General features: G+C 44.5%; 1 pseudogene across 1 annotated transcript; it reads right to left on the bottom strand.

Moving 5' to 3' along the window:
• Nucleotides 1-4,361: 4,361 nt before the first annotated feature.
• LOC108316462 lies at nt 4,362-5,730 on the bottom strand (annotated as a pseudogene). The gene has a single exon (XR_001830341.2). The product of XR_001830341.2 is annotated as a glutamine synthetase-like (transcript).
• Between the last annotated feature and the right edge of the window lie 1,288 nt (nt 5,731-7,018).

The raw sequence follows: 7,018 nt of genomic DNA, 5'->3' as shown, positions 1-7,018 counted from the left end.
GGGGTTTCACCATGTTGACCAGGATGGTCTCGATCTCTTGACCTCGTGATCCACCCGCCTCAGCCTCCCAAAGTGCTGGGATTACAGGCGTGAGCCACCGCGCCCGGCTAATACTTTTTTTTTTGAGATGGAGTTTTGCTCTTGTTGTCCAAACTGGAGTGCAATCACGTGATCTTGGCTCATTGCAACCTCCGCCTCCCATGTTCAAGTGATTTTCCTGCCTCAGCCTCCTGAGTGGCTGGGCTTACAGATGCCCACCACCACGCTCAGCTAATTTTTGTATTTTTAGTGGAGACGGAGTTTCACCATGTTGGCCAGGCTGGTCTCAAACTCCTGACCTCAGGTGATCCGCCGCCTCCTCCTCCCAAAGTGTTGGGATTACAGGCGTGAGCCACTGCACCCAGCCTTGGAGGTTAAAATTTTAAGAAACACTGATCCAGGTTATTGTGGGGAAGGGAAAGAACTGGAACTGGGAAATCCACTTAGGTAAGTAGCTACTATATAATTAATCCAGGGGAGAAATTCCAAGGACTTGACAAATGTCAATGAAACTGAAAAGAAGACAATTGTCGCAAATACTGTTGTAATAGAATAATTGACAGGGCCTGCTATTTAATTGAATATGGAATAAAAGGAAGCTGGGGTGTCAAAGAAGTCTTTTGGACATCAGGAACAAAGACAGGAGCAATGTGCAAGTCCAGATTTGTTCAGCTGAAGTTTGGTTGTAGGATTGGTTGGTGGACTAGCCAGGTAAAAATGCTTATTAAGCATATGTAATCACAGGGCACCTGCCCGAAAAAGTGGTGGGAACTAACCCTGAACTTCTGCATCAACTGCAAGAGACTTTGCGGTAACAAAGAATGACAGGACCAAAGTTAAAAGAGAAGAGAAAAAGTACACAAAGAATGCCTCAAGAAATGCCTGTTTCCGATTAAGCGACAATCTGGAAAGAATAGGGGAATGGAAGCCAAAGAAGCTTCAAGATAAAATCGTTTGGGCAACAGCATCATGTATTCAGAGATGTTAAGGAAGAGGAGGATGGATGAGCACACGTAAGGAATGGAAGCCAGATTGCAATTGGGTGAGGAGTGAACAGAAACTTAAGTAGACACAGCTAGTTAGCACAGATTACTTTTTCAAGAAACATGGCGGTGGAGAGAAAAATAATTAAATGGTAGCTGAAGTATGGGTTAGGCTAGAGGTGAAAACTTAGTAAAATATGTCTATAGACTGAGCTTATGGAAAGGAGCAAATTAAGAATGCAAAATAAGGTCAGGCACGGTGGCTCACGCCTGTAATCCCAGCACTTTGGGAGGCCAAGATGGGTGAATCACCTGAGGTCAGGAATTGGAGAGCAGCCTCCCCAACATGGCGAAACCCCAGTCTCTACTAAAAATACAAAAACTAGCCAGGTGTGGTGTCACACGCCTGTAATCCCACTAACTTGGGAGGCTGCGGCATGAGAATTGCTTGAGCCTGGGAGTTGGAAGTTGCAGTGAGCCCAGGTCACGCCATTGTATTCCAGCCTGAGTGACACAGCAAGACTCTGTCTCAAAAAATAAAAAATAAATAAAAATAAATAAAAAAATTTTTAAAAGCAAGAAATATATATGTCTGAGAAAACAAGACTGGTCCTAGGGGAGAGAAGGAGATCGGGTCAGGGCAGCATGTGAAAGCGTTCTCAGAAAACCAAGGCACCCTTTTTCGAAAAACGTGTAGACATTTTGAAGTGGAGGAAAGGGAATTTGTGTGTGATGACTTTGATTCTCAAAGAAAAGTAACAGATGAAACTTCTGCTGGGAATACAAGGTAGAAATGGGGTTGGATGTAGCTGCACAGCTGTAGGCAATTGGTTGGGAAGTCAACTAGGTATGAAGCAAATGACTGTGAATAATCAGCCACCGGAGTAGAAAAAGGAAACAACAACAACAAAAAATCACCAAATGTTCTGCAGACCTAAAGTTAGAAAGCATAAATTTTCATGAAACTATGGAGCATTGTTATTTCTGTCAGTACTCAGAAACCTGAGGAAACAAAGTGAACAGTTTACCCACAATTGGAGAGCTGATGGACAGATCAATATCTTGAAGATGGAAGATTCTAGAATTGCAAAAGAAACTGGCCGGGCGCGGTGGCTCACGCCTGTAATCCCAGCACTTTGGGAGGCCGAGGTGGGCAAATCACGAGGTCAAGAGATCGAGACCATCCTGGCCAACGTGGTGAAACCCTGTCTCTACTGAAAAAATACAAAAATTAGCTGGGCACAGCGGTGCGTGCCTATAGTCCCAGTTACTCGGGAGGCTGAGGCAGGAGAATTGCTTGAATCCGGGAGGCAGAGGTTGCAGTGAGCCGAGATCGCGCCACTGCACTCCCGCCTGGCACCTGGTGACAAAGCAAGACTCTGTCTCAAAAAAAAAAAAAAAAATTGCAAAAGAAACCTAGTTTATAAGTCGCTGGAACAGGATGAGACTGGTCTGGGAAATAAATGAAGCCAGAAGTTATTGGACTGAGAATAGAGGTTTAATTCTGGAAGCTGACGTTGATAGCAGATTCAAAGTGAAAAAGTTGGAGTCGCAGAGGATAGCACTGGGAACTACATATACCACAAAAAGTTATTCTTTTATGTTAGACTGATTTATACGTGCTGCTCTGGGCAGTTACACAGTTTGTTTATAATAAGGAGTTATTTGACTTTAAACATGGCAATTAGAAGTCCTCATGGCAAAAGAAAACCACAGCTGGCCTCCCACAGTCAACACAAGAACCAGAAAATGGCAGGGAAAATGAAGGAATAAAGGTAGGGTTTGTTTCTTATTCTAAAAGAAAAAAAATAATTCCTTAGCAGTCTTAACAAGTAAACGGAATATTTCACACTGGGAGAAAAGACATAAGGTTACAAAATTACAAATGTTTAGTGTTGTCCCCATCTCCTCCAAGAGTAGAGATAGGAGACAGTTGAAGCAAACAAGGAATTCTGTAAAAATTACCTAGAAACTTTACAAATTTGATTAAAATCTAAACATATAAATGTTGCTTTTTAAAAAATTTAATATCAAAAGGCCTGCTTTAGTAACATGCTATTCCTACCAGAAAATAACCCCAATACCTCCTCTGTCAGTAATATGCTCAAGTTGACCAGACAACTCTTATCTCTTAGCCCATATAGACAAGTGTCTGTCTTTTAAACCAAAGCCACGGAGATCAAGTGACTGCTAGTAACATGTCACCTGTTAATTAACCAGTGTCCACCTTCTCCAGAGGGTGGGCAGGGCAGAAACCCTAAAGTGTTATGAAGGCCTAACCTCAGATCACCATCCTTCTAAGAACTACTTCCCTCATTCCTTACTCAGAAGGAGATACTTGACATCTAATCCAGACTATTTGTCTCAAATTTGGTGCCCCGTGACCTGGATGTGTTTTCCTTTAGCAAAACACACGTAATCTATAAAACTATATATATATATATTTTTTTTTTTTGTCTTTACATTTAAATATAAAAATACTATTTTGCTTTCTGTGATAAATCAAGGACCAAGCAATAAGAACCTTTTCTTCTTTCAAGGTAGGGATATCCATCAGCTGATACTGAGCTTTGTATTCAGAGCAGGGCATTTAGTCCCATGCCAGGCTAGTCCCACAAGCAAGAGACAAAGGCCATTCTCCCTGATTCCCAACCCTTACCTTCTCTCCTAATTCCCACTTTTAATAGAAAAGTTGGTTATAACCTCTTAAGAAAAGTTTCCTCAGGCCGGGCGCGGTGGCTCACGCCTGTAATCCCAGCACTTTGGGAGGCCGAGGCGGGTGGATCACGAGGTCAAGAGATGGAGGCCATCCTGGTCAACATGGTGAAACCCCGTCTCTACTAAAAATACAAAAATTAGCTGGGCATGGTGGCACGCGCCTGTAGTCCCAGCTACTCGGGAGGCTGAGGCAGGAGAATTGCTTGAACCCAGGAGGCGGAGGTTGCGGTGAGCCGAGATCGCGCCATTGCACTACAGCCTGGGTGACAAGAGTGGAACTCCATCTCAGAAAAAAAAAAAGAAAAGTTTCCGCCATGAGGGCAAGTCCTAACCTAACCAGAGTAACCCAGGTCTTCCCCTTTCAGCTACTTCAAAGAAAAGTCCACCTACTGCAAACATGCTCTGTCCGGGTACCTATGCCTATTGGAGAGGTGCACCCCACTAAATGGAAGCAGTGGTTATGTTTCCCCTCCCTCTTCCCCACTAATGCACTAAAAAGCTTCAGTGATAGGGCAAAAAAGGAGGGTAGATGTGAAGAAATTAATAACTTGACCCCCTATCCCAGCCAAACAAAGAAAGCAAGATTAACTGGGCACAAGAATTTAAAAAACCAACAAACAAACAAACAAAAAAAACCTTGATATTCCACCCTTCAAGTTACAATTGGGACAACCGGTAGGGGGGAAGAGTTGGGAGTGGGATAAAGAACCAGGAGGGGCTCACAGCGGGAGGTCTAGTTCACTTAGTTTTTGTACTGGAAGGGCTCATTGCTGGTTTCATTGAGAAGACACATTCAGATGAGGGCTTCTGAATTCAGAAAAGGGAATGCAGTTGGCAGAGGGGCGACAGTCTTCAAAGTGACCCTTCTTCTCCTGCCCTACAGTCTGAGGAATGCGTATGCTGGCGCTACGATTGGCTACACCAGCAGAAAAGTCACTGATGTTGGAGGTTTGATGGGATCTAGTTAGGCTTCAGGCATTGTCCAGGCCTCCCTTGGGACCATAGGTGTGGCTGTGGTACTGGTGCTGCTTGCTTAGTTTCTCGATGGCCTCCTCAATGTACTTCAGACCATTCTTCTCCCACATGGCCTTGGTGCTAAAGTCAGTATGGCAGCCTGAACCATTCCAGTTTCCAGGAATGGGCTTAGGATCAAAGATTGCCATCACTCCAGAGTCTTCACATACACGATGCAAGATGAAACAGGCCACCCAGAGATGATCTCCCATGCTGATTCCTTCACAGGGTCCAATTGGAAATTCCCACTGGGCAGGCATGACCTTGGTATTCGTCCCTGCTTGTATCTTGACTCCAGCATACAAGCAGGCCCGGTAATGGGCCTCCATGATGTTCCTGCCATAGGCTCTGTCTGCTCCGACACCGCAGTTATATGGACGCTGGGGCCCTGGGAAGCGGTTGGAAGGCCAACCAAAGGAGTGCCCGTCTGTTCCCATGAGGGCATATTCCTGTTCCATGCCAAACCAGGAGTGCTGGTTGCTCACCATGTCCATTATCCGTTTACAGGTGTGCCTCAAATTGGTCTCTGCTGGCTTTCGATCGTACTTGAAAACTTCACACACAACACCAACTTGTTAGGGTCCTTACGGAAGGGGTTCCGAAACATGGCAGCAGGCACGAGATACATGTCACTGTTGGAGCCTTCAGACTGTAAAGTACTAGAGGTATCAGAATTCCACTCAGGCCACTCTTCCACACACTTGGGCTCATGTCCAGGGTCCGGGTCTTGCAGTGCAGTCCTTCCCCAGAACCATTGTTCCAGAAATACATAACCTGGACTTTCTCATCCTGAGGCAGAGGGCCATGTACACCTGCTTGATGCCTTTGTTTAAGTGGGAACTTGCTGAGGTGGTCATGGTGGAAGGTGTTCTGGGCACTGAGCAGGTGGACAGGTAAAGGTAGGCCACCAGAGCGAGGTGAGGAGAGGAGAGAAGGCCGCTGTGCTGCTCACATGCTCCGCTCTTCTCCCACCCTTGACTCTACCACGAAAAGTTATCAATAAGTACAACGGGTAGGCTAGGCATGGTGGCTCATGCATGTAATCCTAGCACTTTGGGAGGTGGAGGCGGGCAGATTGCCTGAGCTCAGGAGTTCGAGACCAGCCTGGGCAACACGGTGAGACCCTGTCTATACTAAAATACAAAAAATTAGCCAGGCATGGTGGCATGAGCCTGTAGTCCCAGCTACTCCAGAGGCTGAGGCAAGAGAATCACTTGAACCTGGGAGGCAGAGGTTTCAGTGAGCCAAGATGGTGCCACTGCACTCCAGCCTGGGCAACAGAACGAGACTCCATCTCAAAAAAACAAAAAATGTGTAAAAATGTATCTGTGGGTATATACTTATATTTGTAGATAGATATACATCTTCAAATCAATAAGTAAAAGACTAATAGCTCAGTCAAAAGGGAAAAGGATAGGTAAGGTGAAAATAGATTTGTATGTATCCGCAAAATATGTACAATCAATAGAGATTCAAATACTATAGTAATTAGAGAAATGCAATGTTTTAAAAACTAAGATATTGTGGTGTTTTGTTTTGTTTTGTTTTGTTTTGAGACAGAGTCTCATTTTCTTTTTCTGTTACCCAGGCTGGAGTGCAGTGGTGCAACCTTCGCCTCCCGGGTTCAAGCGATTCTCCTGCCTCAGCCTCCTGAGTGGCTGGGATTACAGGCACATGCCACCATGTCTGGCTAATTTTTTTGTACCTTTAGTAGAGGCGGGGTTTCACCATGTTGGTCAGGCTGGTCTCGAACTCCTGACAGCAGGTAATCCGCCCACCTCAGCCTCCCAAAATGCTAGGATTACAGGCGTGAGCCACTGTGCCCTGCCTAAAAACTAAGATACTGTTTTTGCCAATTAGCTCAACAGATATTTCAGAGACTCTGAGTAAATTATATTGGTAAAGCTGTGAAAAAAAAGAAAAGGCATTTTCATGCCTCTTTCATGGGAGTATAAATTACTATAACCTTTTTAGTGTGTAATTTGGTAATATCTATTAAAATTCCAAATGTGAATATCCTACAACCTAGCATTTACATTTTTAATATTTGGAAGAATTTATTCCACAGAAACATTTCCACAAGTGCCCAAAGAAATAGATATACAGGCTGTCACTCCAGCCTGGGTTACAGAGCGAGACTCCATCTCAAAAAAAAAAAATACACGCGCACACACACACACACACACACACACACACACACGGATATTTACTGCAGTGTTGCTATAATAAGAAATTTGAAACAATGTGAAAGTCCACCAACAGAG

The sequence above is a fragment of the Cebus imitator genome, unplaced genomic scaffold, assembly GCF_001604975.1.
Source record: "Cebus imitator isolate Cc_AM_T3 unplaced genomic scaffold, Cebus_imitator-1.0 Scaffold188, whole genome shotgun sequence".
Taxonomy (NCBI): domain Eukaryota; kingdom Metazoa; phylum Chordata; class Mammalia; order Primates; family Cebidae; genus Cebus; species Cebus imitator.
This window is presented reverse-complemented; position numbering and strand designations above follow the sequence as displayed.